The following is a 15,106-nucleotide window of genomic DNA, read 5'->3' on the forward strand; positions in this document are numbered from 1 at the left end:
TGGTGACGAAGCGCCTCCAAAGCCGCAAAGACCTCCTCTCCAAACCCTAGCCGTCTCACCCCTCAAGAGCCGCACAAAAGATGAGAAAGAATAGGGCAAAACGGCTATTTATAGGCCTTAGATCGCGTCTGTCACGCGCCCGTGTGGATTTTCCACGCGCTCGCGTGGGCTGCAAGAATTTCCACGCGGCCGCGTGAACAGTAATTCTGCTACAGTACTGCTACAGTGAAATTGCTACAGTACTTTTCACAAAACGCGATCCGAACACTCTTCTCTTAAGGCCACATGTCCGGGCACACGTCCATGTGGTAGGCTATAAAACTTTTCTTCATCGACGTATCTTTGAGAGGTCTTGCAATCTTCACAAAGAGAAGGAATATGAAGATGTGGCTGCCTTTGTGCCCTTCCAAATGGTGAATTGACTTGAATCTTCTTGGAAGTTGGCACACATCTCCACGTTTATGAACTGCTCTCGTGTCTTGGTCCTTGAATTGAACAAGAACTCCCAACATTGTGTCTTTATAGCCTATCTTTGCTTCCTTTTTACTCTTCAAGGCATTCACAACCTATATGCATAAAAGAACACCAAATACACAATATGAGACATAAACCACAGTAAAAATGATGCTCAATGCATGTAAAACATATATAAAAATATGTCTACTCAAGCACTTATCAATGTCCTCCACCACACCCGGTGCAAATAGTCACGGCTGCCACTCTATTAGAAGTTAGAAGGTCTAACTTCTTACTTAACGATTCCACTTGGGCCGGCAAAGAAGTTACTGCATCTATTTCATGGAGCCCGGCCACCTTTTCCCTTTCCCGTGCATTCGACTAATAACTGTTCATGGCCATGTCTTCCATTAACTGTCAAGCTTCTTCTGGTGTTTTACTCCCCATTGTACCTCCTGCGGTGCCATCTAGCAGTTGCCTTGTACTCGAATTCAACCCATTATAGAAAGTCTGAATAATCATCCATTCGGGAAATCCGTGTTATGGGCACCTTCACAAAAGATCCTTGAAGTGCTCCCATGTCTCAAACAATGATTCCAACTCCATCTGCACAAAACAATGATATCTCATTGTGAAGTTTGGCGACATTCCCGGAGGAAAGTACTTAGCAAGAAAAGCTTCGACCATCTCATTCAAAGTCGTGATGGAGGCTTTGGGTAAGGAATGAAGCCACTGCTTTACTCTTCCCTTGAGAGAGAATGGGAAAGCTCTCAATCTAATAGCATCATCGGATACACTATTAATCTTTAGCATATCACAAACTTCCAAGAAGTTCTCTATATGGTTGTTTGGTTCCTCATCGGCTAAATCATTAAACTGCGCTGGCTATTGAATCATTTGGACGAATGCTGGCTTTAGCTCAAAGTTCAGAGCTATAATCGACCATCGCACAATACTCAATTGTGTGCCCAAAACTGAAGGTCTAGCATAACCAGAAAGTGTCCTCTGTTGCTCATTCTATTCTGCCATATTATTTGACCCTTCAACTTTTATTTCAACTTGATTAGATGGTTCTCGCACAGGTTCTTTTCCCTTTCTTCTGAGCGTACGTTCAAGTTTAGGATCTCCTTCAATTAATATAGAAAGGTTCCCTCGGGTCATAACCTGGAGCTGCACCAAAAGAAAGAAACCAAATCAGAACAATGATAGAAAAAGAAGATGTGAAATAGAATGAATGAATGAATAGCTAAGAAAACAAAGTGCACAGTATCTCTAAACGCCTACTCCCCGGCAACGGCCCCAAAAGCTTGACAAGGCCCCTTGCGTATGTCCCGCAAGTGCACGGGTTTATCGAGTTATAAAATCCCAGGTGAGTGGGTATCGTATCCACAGGGAGTAGTGAATAAAAATATTTAAATTGTTTCTTAACTGAATGAAGATAAATAGTGATTTTGTTGACAAGATATAATGTAAACAAGAATAAAAGAGACAAGAAAGAGAAGCACAAGTAAAGGAGAGATAAGGCAATCGATATAAATGGGGTACTCGGATATTGTTCCGCCTTGGACAATCGTTTTAAGTGCAAAACCCTCTGTTATGCTTCCTAACTAATGTATTAATGAGTCATGGACATCCTTCAATACATGATCCCAAATCTAAGGTCAACCATGCCTAATTCTATAGTATTTTTAATGTAGTACCCTGCTCCAGTAAATTGCTATAGTATTTTTACTGCTGTACCTTGCTACAGTTATGGCCCAAAACACTTCCGAATCCTTGTTTTCATCGAGGTAGCATAAACGGGCACACGTTTACGTTGTAGAACGCCTTGCTTCTTCAATTAAAGGCTTCATTGGTAAAAATCTTGCTATCAATGCACAAGCCGGGATATTCAAATGTGATTGCCTTTGTGCCCCTAAAAATCATTATGCTAACTTAAATACAATGAGGTTGGCACACATTCATACATCTTGAACCCGACTTATGTCTTCGCGTTTGAACCTTCTCAAGATTTCGTCCAAATAGTGCGTTCACGATCTACATTGGCTTCTTTCTTTGACATTCGTTTTCACAACCCTATATGCATGAAACTAACATAAATGCACAAGGATAAGCGCTAAAGCCTGATAAAAGTAATGCTCATCATAAGGAAAGAACACTTCGCATTCTTATCACACAAGCACTTATCATTTGTGTTGATGAAGTGTAATGAAAACATAAATAAAAGAAATAAGAATGAGAGGCACAAATAAGTGAGAGATAAGGCAATCGATAGAAGTGGGGTACTCGGATATTGTTCCGCATAGGATAATCGTTTCACGTGCAAGATCAACTATTATGCTTCCTAACTAATGCATTAATGAGTCATGGAGATCCTACAATACACGGTCCCAAATCTAAGGTCAACCGTGACTAACTCTATACTATGCCCCGACAGAGAAATCGAACAGTCTCAACACCTCACACTATATAAAGTTGCATGGAGTTCTAGGGATTCCAAGTGATAAACCATATTCGTTTGTGTAGACCTAACCCTTTGGTCCAGGTGAAAGGCCCCTAGTCAAAATTAAGCCCCAGATACTAGAGTTGACTTCAACGCTTCACTTTGTCGCTCACGCAACTAAGCCCCAGTGGAGTTCATTCTCTAGTACTTCACTCTATTGTGACCGCAAAGAACTCGAGGAAATGTAGGTAGGATAAATCACAGCGGAGGGGAAAGGGGACACTCTGCTACCTCTCGACTCACCCTCTCAACCCTCTCCAATCTAGCTTTGTCTAACTCTTGTGGTGTGTCACTCACTCACAAGAGTTACTAATGGGAACTCTCAACCCTAGTGTCACTCTAAGGGAGTATTCAATCAATCAAACATTTAAGATTAGAACTCAATTAAAACAACAATTAAGGAGCAAATACACCTTAGGGTTCACAAATCCAAGCACCCACTAGGGGGTTTAGCTCTCCATGGAGCAAGATACAATCAATTGTAAAATCAAAAGTAAAAAAAAAGTAGTCCATAGGAAAACCTCCTCGGTAGTCGTATTAATGGTCTTGTGGAGTAGCCTCGTCTCCTCCAAAAGTTCCCTTGTCCGTCTTAGGGCACACCTCGCCGGATCGATGCCGATGAAAGTGTCCTCAATAACCTTCTTCCAAGTGGAGCGCGGTGTCGAAGCCATAGAACCACTCCAAAAGCCTTTCCAATACCTCTCTACACCCAAACTACAAGCCTCTCAAAAGTTGGAGAAGAGATGGAAAGAAAGATGCTGAAATTGGGCTAAATTGCGGCTTTAAAAGGGTTGGAATCGGGCATCCACACGGGCATGTGGATGTTCCACACGCAACTATTGAATTTCCACACGGGAATATGGAATTTCCACACGCCCGTGTGGATTCTCTAGAAATCACATTTTCAGCCAGCTATGAATAGTACCAACTACAGTAATTTGCTACATTGTTTTGCTATAATAACCTGCTATAGTACCGTCAAAAACACTCCTAAATCCATGTTTTCCATCGAGGTAACATAAACGGGCACACGTTTATGCCGTAGATCACGTCGCTTCTTCAATAAACGACCTCATTGATTAAGATCTTGCTATCAATGCACAAATCAGGATACTCGAATGTGACTGCCTCTGTGCCCCTCCAAATCATTGTAATTGCTTGAATGCATGAAAGTTGGCACACATTCTCATATCTTGAGCCCGACTTATGTCTTCGCGTTCGTTACTTCCTAAGATTTCATCAAATAGTGCATTTACGATCTACATTGGCTTCTTTCTTCAACATTTGGCTTCACAACCCTGCATGCATTAAAGTAACAAAAATGCACAAGTATTAGCGCTAAAACCTAATAAAAGTAATGCTCATCATAAGGAAAGAATACTTTGCATTCTTAACACACAAGCACTTATCACCCACCACAAAGTTGCTTGGGCCTCCATGGAAAAATATTCGGTCGAGAACTATTTAAGCTTGGCATGGGCGGATTATTTGATGGCCTCAACCTCCTACCCACATTTTCTTCCTTAACCCACATCAAATTGCCTTGAACCAGCCATAAGTGTTGTTTGGGTCTCGAAGGGAACAAGTTTGTTTGAGAACTTGTCAAGCTTTGCATAGGTGGATCAATTGGAGTCTTCAACATCCTATCAACAATTTTTTTTTTCAAACTTATTGTGATGAACTTCTATTGCCCATAAAATTTGCTTAGGCCTCCAAGGAAAAATTTTTTGTTGGGAATTGTCCAAGCGCGACATAGGTGGGTTCAAGGATGACCTTGTCTTCTTACCTACATCTTCAAATACAATTCCTGGAATTTCTTTTCTGCACTTAAAAATTATTGATTGGTTGATGGAATGGTCAATATTGAGGCAAGTAGTGTCTTCAAATGTAGTCAATTGAACTTCTTCCATTTCCTCACATGATTCCATGTCCATAATGTGATCCTCCACCTTTTCTTCTTCAATGGCATCTATAGGTAGGACTTCTACCGCTTGTTCATTGTTTTTCTCTTGATCAGAGGTTTCCTGGTGAAGTTTTCCCAATTAATTCCCAATTCTTTCTATAGATGCATGGAAACAATCAACTGTGGCTTTGACGAGTTTCAATCTAATTTCATTGGTTTTTAGTTCAGAGTTAATGGCTTCAAATCTTCTTTCAGTTTCTATCATGAACTTTGCCAAGACCTCCTCAGTACTATATTTCCATTTTAGTGGTTGTTCACTATGAGCAATTGGAGGATGATAAAGCCACTGATCTTGATTTTGGGGTTCTTGTGGCAATTCATGGCGGGGATATTCACATTGTTGTGTATGATGATGTGAAGTAAAATTTGGGTGTCATCCCACATATTGATTATAGGAATTATGATCCGAATTGCTTGGGCTTGCTTTCATGGCAAAAAGTTTTTCCATCTTTTCTTCAAAGCAAAAAAAATTTCCATCTTTTCTTCAAGTGCATAGATTTTCGGGGCCAAATTTTTTTCTTGAAATTCTTCAAGTGCATAGATTTTTTGCAGCCAACAATTTTTCTTGAAAATCCATGGCCCTGTGTAAAACAACAAAATTAACAAAAATAAGCTATCAAAGAAAACAAGAAAGAAGGAAAATAAGTCAATATGCACAAAATGGTAAAACATACATACATAAACAAATACTTAAGATAAATGACTAGAGTAGTGAGCTAAAGGTTTTCCTAGCATTCTTGGAGTTCCCCGGCAACGGCGCCAAAAACTTGATGAGTTTGCAAGTGCACGGGTCTTCAAGTAATACCTCATGTGCACATAGGAGAGGGTTGTATTCCTTGGGGTCCAAAGAGTTGCTATTACTTCCCTCTAGATGGCACTGTCTTATCTACCAAATAAAAGATTAAAACAAGATAAAGAAAATAACAAAGAGAAAACTATAAACACATGGACTAGGGCTCACCTTATAAATATATTAAGGAATGAAGTAACAATGAAAGTTCGAGGTCCCTGGGCAAGGATCCCCTCGGGACTACTAAAGCTAAAGGGATGCTAAAATTACAAAGGTAGTGGTGGATGAACCAAGAGACATCCAAAAATAGGTTACCCCAATGGTTACGGTGATAAACCCTAATCCCATACAAGTACTGGGTCGGAATCAATTCTGCTCAAATCCTCCTATCATTGCATTAAGTGCCGGGATCTCTTTAATTATGGCCAAAAGTCAACCTAGGTCCAGCCCTATGGGTTGGAGGGGTATGGAATACCCGATGGTCATGGCGTATTCATACATGAATCCCTTTCAAACTTGGTGTGTCTAGTACAAGGGCAATGGTCACGCACCAAGTACAACATAGAAGTTGAATCACAGAGTTCTTATGCAAAACAATACATCAAAGAGCACCAAGTAAGTATCACAAACCAAACAAATGCCATAAATTTAAATAAGCACATCTACAAAAGCAAGTTCATCCCAAGGTTCACTGGATGCCTGGTGACCTTGGCAGTCTAGTTCATCATCAACAAAGAAGCAAGTGTAAAGATAAGAGATACAAAGAAAAGCACATAACAAACTCCCCAAAGATGAAGAATAGAAGGTGATGATGGGAACTTATCGGATCAGTGCCGGCAAGATCCTAGATCTTCTCCCTTGAGTTTAACCTTCTTCTTCCTTCGATTTGCCCCTCAGATCTGCCTTCTTCCACATCCTTAATACCCTAAAAGATGATGGAGGAGAAGGGGTGGCCAAAGACCCTTCAAATGATGCCCTAACCCCCTTTTAAAAGACCTCTCAGGATAGCTTATTGGTGGCCTCACGGTCATAATATGGGCTGTGAGGTTGCTCGGAAACTGGTCGAAAAATCAGTGAGTTGCTACAGTAAAATTGCTATAGTAGTGTAGCTTCCTTACGGTTAACTTCACGGCCATAAGGTTGCATGTGAGGATTTCCAGACTTAAATTTTCTTAAAGTTTTTCGTGCTTCAGGATGCTACAGTGTTGCTACAATGCCCGGGACCTCAAACGCGTTACTGGTGTCGATTTCTTCTCAAATTTTGTTGTTGAGCTCACGAAGGCTTCATTTGTGCCTGAAACAAGAAGTAAAATGATTAAACCAGAAAAGGGCATCGATTCATCAATAAAATACACAATTCATACACATCAAATACATATAAAAAGCATAAATTTAGGCATTTATTAGTGACATACTTGAGTGTATTAGATCAGTAATGAACTAAAAGGGGTTTGCTTTTATCGACATGGCAGAAATTGGATGTTGGTAGCCCTCCAAATCATAAGGATAGACTTAGAGTAAGTATTTCCTTATTTTGGGATCTCCTTGTACTTAATGCAATCGTAGGGATGTTGGTTAGAGAGAGATCCATATCAACATTTGTATGGGATTAGGGTCCAATTGCCGAGAAATTGGGGTTGGTCTAATCTTGAGATCCCTCAGTTTAAATCACTCTTGCTACGCTTTAGTGTGCATCCATGTATCATGATGACCATCAAGGGGATCCACATCCATAGGCTTGCGCATATCATTGTTGCCCTTGAAATCACTTGTCTTGTTTTGTAATTGTCATACTTGTATGTGTTCACTTTCTTGCAACTATTAGAGTAGTTCACCATGCTTAAATTGTGAGGTTAGACAATAGGTGAGGGAGGAATAATAGGAGCTCCTTAGCCGCGTGGAATACGATCCTTGCGCTCTTGCACAAGGTATTACTTGGCGATCCTGTGTACTTGTAGGGAAGCAATCAAGTTTTTGGCTCCTGCTACAATACTCCAACTACAGTAATCTGCTATAGTGAAATACTGATGCGGTCAGCAACCCTCGATTTTTTTCTCTTTTTCGCCCAAATGATATCCTCATGTCCTCCATGGCTCCTCCATACCTTGCAAAGCAAATAATACTCGATTAAGCATGAAAAATGCATCAATTGTTAATAAAATATTGTAGGTGTATAAAATACATATACTAAAATATGTACATTTAGACATTTATCAAATATGCCCAAACCTAAGTGTCTGCTTGTCCCCAAGCAAACAAATCATGAAAAACAAAGAGAATGATAAGTGGCTAAATGTATTACCTCTGGCTCAAATAAATACAAGAATCTACAATCAATGGAAAATGATATATAGATATTGATTTACAAACAGTAAGCAGAATAAAAAAAACCTATCTCACCTCTTATATGTCTGTGTTGTGTGTGTGAATCTTCTATCTTATTTACCTTGACTTCGTCTAGCCTACTGAATTCAATCAGTACAGCTCTAGATACTAATAATTCCACAGGCAAATAGTTCTAAGTCTTAAAATGTAAAGTTATACTTCAATAAACAACTAAGATCCTTCTGTCTCTTAAACTTGAACTAACTCCCTTTTCCTTCTCAAAACCTCTAGTAGGTAGACAAAAAGATCACTAGGGTTTTTATTTTCATTTCATTTCATTTTTTTTTCTCTAGTCCGATTAACATAGGCTACACAAAAAACTTTCTAGAGGGTGCACATGCTGGTTTGGCACAAGAGTCACCCAATTACTAGATTACAGTCTACATAGACGCATTCATACTTCATTAGCTGAGGTATACTGACATAGACTCCTTTTTTTCTTTTTCTTTTCATTTTTTTCATTCATTGTCATCATTTTTATTGTCACAATTTATTTTTTCACATTCACCCTAGATCACGTCTTAAGACTATTCTACATGCTACAAAACTAGGGTCAGCTCAACAAGACTTAGAAGTTTTTAAGAGTTCATTAAAAGATAGAACTTAGTGTTCTAAGGCCAAGTACTCAAAGTTGTGTGTTAAGCATACAAGAGAGTTAGAGTAGTCAAGTTGGCTATTTCTAGGGCATCGACACAAGATTCAATGCACAAGACAATACTAGAGGTGAAACAGGATTGAATAAAGCACAAAAAGCATGTAACTCACATCAATCAATAATCCATGCTAGAAGAATCTTACAAAAATGAACAAGTCATCATGGGTAATAGTAGCATCAAAATAATGACCCTTACACATGAAATACACCCATCCCAGCACCTAGTGTTGTACATTGTCCGCAATGTACACTAATCATGAAAAACATGGTAATATATGAAATAAAACCAATGAAGGAGGGTGAAAATGAACTTCCCTTATTTATCTTTTGCAATTGGCAAAGAGTGACCTGAACACAAAGTATGGTGAGCTATTCATGTCGGGTCTGGCTTCCATAGAATGTGGAGAGGATCACCAAGCGCCCTTAATGCTCTACAAGGCAAAAAGGCCATCATCAATCCAAATAAAAAAAAATTTAAGTGCAAAGATTTAACACCAGGGAGTAGTGAAACACACATACTAGATAAAAGTAAATAAAGTTCTACACAAGGTTAGTAGGGTATAACCCTTCCCAACTTATTAGTGCTAAGCAACACACATGCAGATAGTAAAGCAAAACAACAAACTACAGAAATAAAACAAGTGTCCATGCTCAAAAGCAACATAGATCATCATAAGCTACTGCAGATGGCGGCGTGATGGAGCAAGAAGTGGTAGTGGTCTGTGAGGATAACCCAAGCAAGGAGCTGATAAATTGATTGAAGTGCTCTATGAGCTGCCCCTGTCCCTCTGAAGGGTGGTAGATCTAACCTCACATCTCATGCTGCTCATGATGTATAGCTTTAATGTCATCCTCCATAATCTTAAACCGAGAGTCAAAGTTTGATGGAGGTGAACTGCTAGGAGTAGCACAAGTAGGTGAGTCACCAGACTCTGACTCTAACTCAACTAGTTCACACTGACTAGATTCCCCCGTGGTAGTGTGTCGGGCAAGTCTGTATTTGCTACATTTCTTCTCCAATAACCCAATTGCCCGCAAGATGGTTGCTCCAAGGGGTGCCACATCCCCAACAATGGTCATGCCTTGAGTAGGGTCCATCAAGTTCATACAATGAATCAACCTAGTGATGTATGGGCTTGCAAATATGGCTCCCAAACAAACAAACTGACCCTGAAGAATGAATGCTTCGGCCACAAGGTCCCAAGGTGAATGGGGTGCCTCTCAAGAATACCATGCATGGTGTATAAGTCTAACTATGTAACAACCATAGTACTGTCCTTTTGATCCCCAATAGAGCGGGTGATAAAAGCATGAACATATTTGTGTAGGGGGTTCACCATATGAGAGGCTTTCAGACTGTTCTTAGTGTCATTAGGTGCTAGGGAGGTCCAATATTGGTTCGCACTCATGTATGGTGGATAGTTAATGTATAGTCGACCGAGAAGCACCATGTTAATGAACTCATCATCATAAATCTCCAAATACTTTACGAATACCATGTGATTTATTTCATAAGATTTTCCAAAAGCTTGAAATCAAATGGCTCCTTGTCTTTGAGTAAGGATGTTTCTTTCATCTTGCTTTGCCTGAAAAGTGCTCAACACCTGTAATGTAAGTTGACGAAAAGTAGGATCATCGATTGAGAATAAATTCGCCCAACCATTATGTAAATAAACAAGGGCGTATCAAGCATGAGAAGGCAGTGTTTGGACAAGGAATCCATCTAGGGTTGTCATTAACTTCCAAACTAGGATGGTTTAAAGATGCAATGATGATAGTTGAGACCTAGAGACCTCGTGAGTAGATTAGCCCCAATCTCTCGGTGACTAACCCCTGATCTCATATGAATGGCAATCAGAATCTCTTCTAGATCAACACACCTATGATCGCATTAAGTTTAAGGAAATCTCTAATAGTAGTAAACCTACTCTTCTTAGCTTAAACCTAGTAATAGAGGGCTACTAACACCCGATCTCTCTGCGTGTCGGCACAAGTATCCCCTTTTAATCTCTCCTAGATCTAGTATGCATGAGTAGGTCACATCTACACCTACAACTCATAATAGAATCATGGATTTCTCCATAAATGTAATTCTATGCATCAAAGCGCAAAATATTGAATCTCAAACAACCATCAAATTAAATGAAGAGCAACATCTCAAGTTCTTACACAAGAATACACCCTAGGGTTCATCCAAATCCAAACACAATAATAAGTTAATCCCACATGATAAGGGACACTTATACAAGATGCAATGAAGACAAAAACATAAAAGAAGTAATGAAAACCCCCTCTAGGTCATGATCCCCTTGAATGGATGAAGCCTAGAATGGTGATGCAATGGTGGATTAGAACATCACTCCAACTCCTTCTCCCTTGCTCCTCTCCCTCTTGGTGATGATGTGTGCTCGTTTTCCATAATGATCATCACCGGAATATGGCTAGAAGGCCTAAAGAAAGTGGGGTGGTGGTGGCCCAAATGGCCAAGGAAAAGTCTCTTTGCTTTGCCCTAGAAGATCCCTTTTATCATGCCCCAAAACGATGTATCCCAGGATCAATCCCGAGGTCTATCATGCCCACATTGAGGATGTATTCCTTCAAGAAAACTCTTCTCTTCTCTGGCTACAATATCAATCCCGGGGTCTATCCCGTGCTGCATTGAGGCCGTATGGCCTAGATTAGGCCCTGACTCAAAAATTCTCCAGGCACTACAATGGTTGCTATAATGATCTTGCTGTAGTGTCACTTCTATAGTACTCCATCTATAGTAATCTACTACAGTGAATGCGATACAGTACTGCGACCTGGTTTTCTTCATTGCCCAAATCATATCTTCACGTCCTCCATGGCTTCTCCATGCCCTACAATGCAAATAATACATGATTAAGCACAAAAATGGACATCCATTCTTACAAAAATACATGCTATAAGTATAAAATACAAATACTAAAATACATACATTTAGACACTTATCAGAGTTCCTTCACTTGTTCATCTATTCTGAGTTCCTCCAAAATACTCCATTCAATGTGACAAAAGGTGCCAAAAGGTTTGGTCCTCAAGATGTCGTATCTCGCTTTGTGAAGAGTACTAGAGAAACGGGGTTCTTCGATGGTGTTCCTTATACGTTTGGAGGCATGCTTCTTGACATTCGACATTGCTACATCAAGAGTAGATCATATTAAGCTTAAAGGAATCCAAGATGGTTTAAAATGTGGCATGAAAAAGTAGGAAAAATGAGAGAAACAAGTGAATAAGGTCCATATGGCCGTATAGGGGTCATATGGGAACTATTCAACTTGCAAGAGTTTCCCATAATCATGAAAACTAAACATTTTGTAAATAAAATCACAAGAAATCACAACCATGATGTTCATACCACAAACGACAAGCCAAATGCTTGAAAAATTCCATAAACAAGCCCAAGAAAGCAAGAAAAAATGGAAAACATAAAATTAGGTCACCAAAGATCTTACCTACAAAAGCCTGAGAAAACTTGATTCAAGCTTGGAGAAAACCACTAGATCGACTTCTTAAAGAGGTTAGAAGATGAACTAGAAGAAGGAAGTAGAAGATTTTGCCAATGTTTGATAGAGAAAGAAGAGAGAAATTCAGTGGAAGAAGAAGAAGAATGAAGAGAGAGAAAAGGTAATAGGGTCTCAAGGAGAAACCAGACCTCATACCGCCGTATGCCCTAGTTATTATTCACTGGATGGGGCAAATAGCCTCAATGATGTCCTTAATGAAGGCGTATACCCCCCTGAAATTGATTTCAAGGCTTATTTCACTTCTCCAAAAACATGGGCATGGCCTTAAGGTGTTCTAAAACATCTCCAACATGAAATAATGACTTAAAAGCTCAAACTAATGCATGAAATAATAACAAAATAAGTGTTTCTCAATAGGGAAAACAATTAAACTACAAGCCTAGATGATAAGAATAACGCAAAAAGCACGCGAGAATGGACTTATTCAAATTTAAAACCGTAAGAAAATACGAAAAGAACACTAAAATAAAAAACAAAGAGTATGAAACATGAACAAGAAAACCCAAATGCTTGGGTTGCCTCCCAAGAAGCACTTGGTTAACGTCACGAGCCTGACGTACCTTTTTACTTACCTCATGGGGGTTCGAATAGTATGAAATTAGCCCTGGTCATCTTTGAATTGTTGTTATTGAAATATAGCTTTATTCTTTTTCCATTCACCTTAAAAGTTCCTTTTTTCGGGGTGGGTTACCACTACTGCTCCATGTGGGGACACTCAAGTGACTGTGTATGGACCCAACTAGCGTGACTTGAGCTTCCCTGGGAAACCTGAAATTAAATAGTAAAACTTGGCCCCCTCTTGAAACTTTTTAGGATGCATGATATGTCTGATGTGGTACTCCTTTACCCTTTCTTTGTAGAATTTTGAATTCTCATATGACATGGCACGCCATTGATCCAATTCGTTTAGTTGAAACTTCCTCTTGTTGCCTACAAGAGTAGAATCAAGATTTAGAAATTTAATAGCCCAATAAGCTTTGTGCTCAAGTTCAATGGATAAGTTGCAGGCTTTTCCATAGACCAGCATATAAGGAGTGTTTCCTATAGGGGTCTTGTACACAGTTTTAGCCCAGAGAGCGTTATCCAGGTACTCTGCCTAATCTCTTCTACTTTGTGCCATAGTTTTCTCCCAAATTCTTTTTAGATCCATGTTGGAAACTTCTACTTGCCCACTAGTTTGTGGGTGATATTGTGTTGCTAATTTGTGGCAGACGTTATAAAGCTTTAGAATTTTTGCGAATTGAGCATTACAAAATTGAGTACCTCGATCACTAATAATCACCCTGGGTGTTCTAAATCTAGAGAATAATTTCTTTAAGAACTTTACCACCACCCTTGCATCACTTGTTGGTACGGCTAGAGCTTCTACCCATTTAGACATGTAATCGACTGCCACAAGAATAAACTTGCAACCATGAGAGCTTAGAAAGGGTCCCATAAAGTTAATTCCCCACACGTTAAAAACTTCACAAGATTGATTCCAGTTCTTGGACATCTCATCCCTATCAGAAATGTTGCCTACCCTCTGGCATCTATCATATGTTTGTATGAACTTTTACGTGTCCTGAAATATTGACGACCAATAGAAACCTGAATAAAGAATCTGCTTTGTTGTTTGGTTAGCATTGTAGTGGCCCCAGTTGGCCTAGAATGACATTGCTCGAGGATACTTAAACCCTCTGACAACGCCCCTTGCGTATGGCCCGCAAGTGCACGGGTTTGTTGAAGTAAGAAAATCCCAGATGAGTGGGGTATTGTATCCACATAGAGTAGCGAATAACAATACTTAATTTGTTTCTTAACTAAGTGAAAGATGAATAGTGATATGTGAGGCAAGATATGAAATAACAAAAGAAAAAGCAACAAGAAAGAGAGCACAGGTAAAGGAGAAGGTAAGGCAATTGATATAAATGGGGTAGCTGGATGTTGTTCCGCCTAGGAAAATCACTTCAAGTGCAAGAACACTCTATTATGCTTCCTAACCAATGCAATAATGAGTTGTGGAGATCATTTAATACATGGTCCCAAATCTAAGGTCAACCATGCCTAACTCTATACATGTCCCAGATAAGAAATTGAATAACCTCTCAACCTCGCACTCATATAGAATTATAATGAGTTCTAGAGATTCCAAGTGATAAATCTTCTTCCTAGATGTAGACTTAACCCTTTGGTCCAGGTGGAAGGTCCCTAGCCACAATTAAGCCCTGGATGCTAAAATCACTTCAACGATTCACTCCGTTGCACCCGCAACTAATCCCTAGCGGAAGGTCATCCCTTAGCCCATTCACTCTATTATGACTGCAAAGAACTAGAGGAAATGGAGGTAGAATAAATCACACCGGAGGGGAAATGGGATACTCCGCTACCTCTCGACTCACCCTCTCAACCCTCTGCAATCTAGCTTTGTCTAACACTTGTGGTGTGTGACTCACTCACAAGGGTTACCAACAAGAACTCTCAACCCTAGTGTCACTCTAAAGGAGTATTCATACAATCAAGCATTCAAGATTGGAACTCAAATAAAACATTAATTAATTGAAAGCATAATAAAGAGGTTCAATGAAACGAATACATCCTAGGGTTCACAACTACCCAAATATTCACTAGGCGGTTTAGCTATCCATGGAGCTAAATACAATCAATGAAATCAAATGTAAAAGCAAAGAATCCATAGAAAACCCCCTTGATAGTCATGGTGATGGTCTTGTGGAGAATCCTGTACTCATCCAAGTGTCCCTTAGTTCGGCCTAGGATACACCTCACCGGATTGGTGCCGACGAAAACTCTCCCACTAACCTTCTTC

General features: G+C 39.7%; 1 non-coding gene across 1 annotated transcript; it reads left to right on the forward strand.

Moving 5' to 3' along the window:
• The first annotated feature begins 988 nt into the window (after positions 1-988).
• Positions 989-1,096, forward strand: LOC120271370. The gene has a single exon (XR_005539982.1). It is a non-coding gene; the product is annotated as a small nucleolar RNA R71 (small nucleolar RNA).
• Positions 1,097-15,106: the final 14,010 nt, after the last annotated feature.

This window comes from Dioscorea cayenensis, chromosome 10 (assembly GCF_009730915.1).
Source record: "Dioscorea cayenensis subsp. rotundata cultivar TDr96_F1 chromosome 10, TDr96_F1_v2_PseudoChromosome.rev07_lg8_w22 25.fasta, whole genome shotgun sequence".
NCBI lineage: Eukaryota > Viridiplantae > Streptophyta > Magnoliopsida > Dioscoreales > Dioscoreaceae > Dioscorea > Dioscorea cayenensis.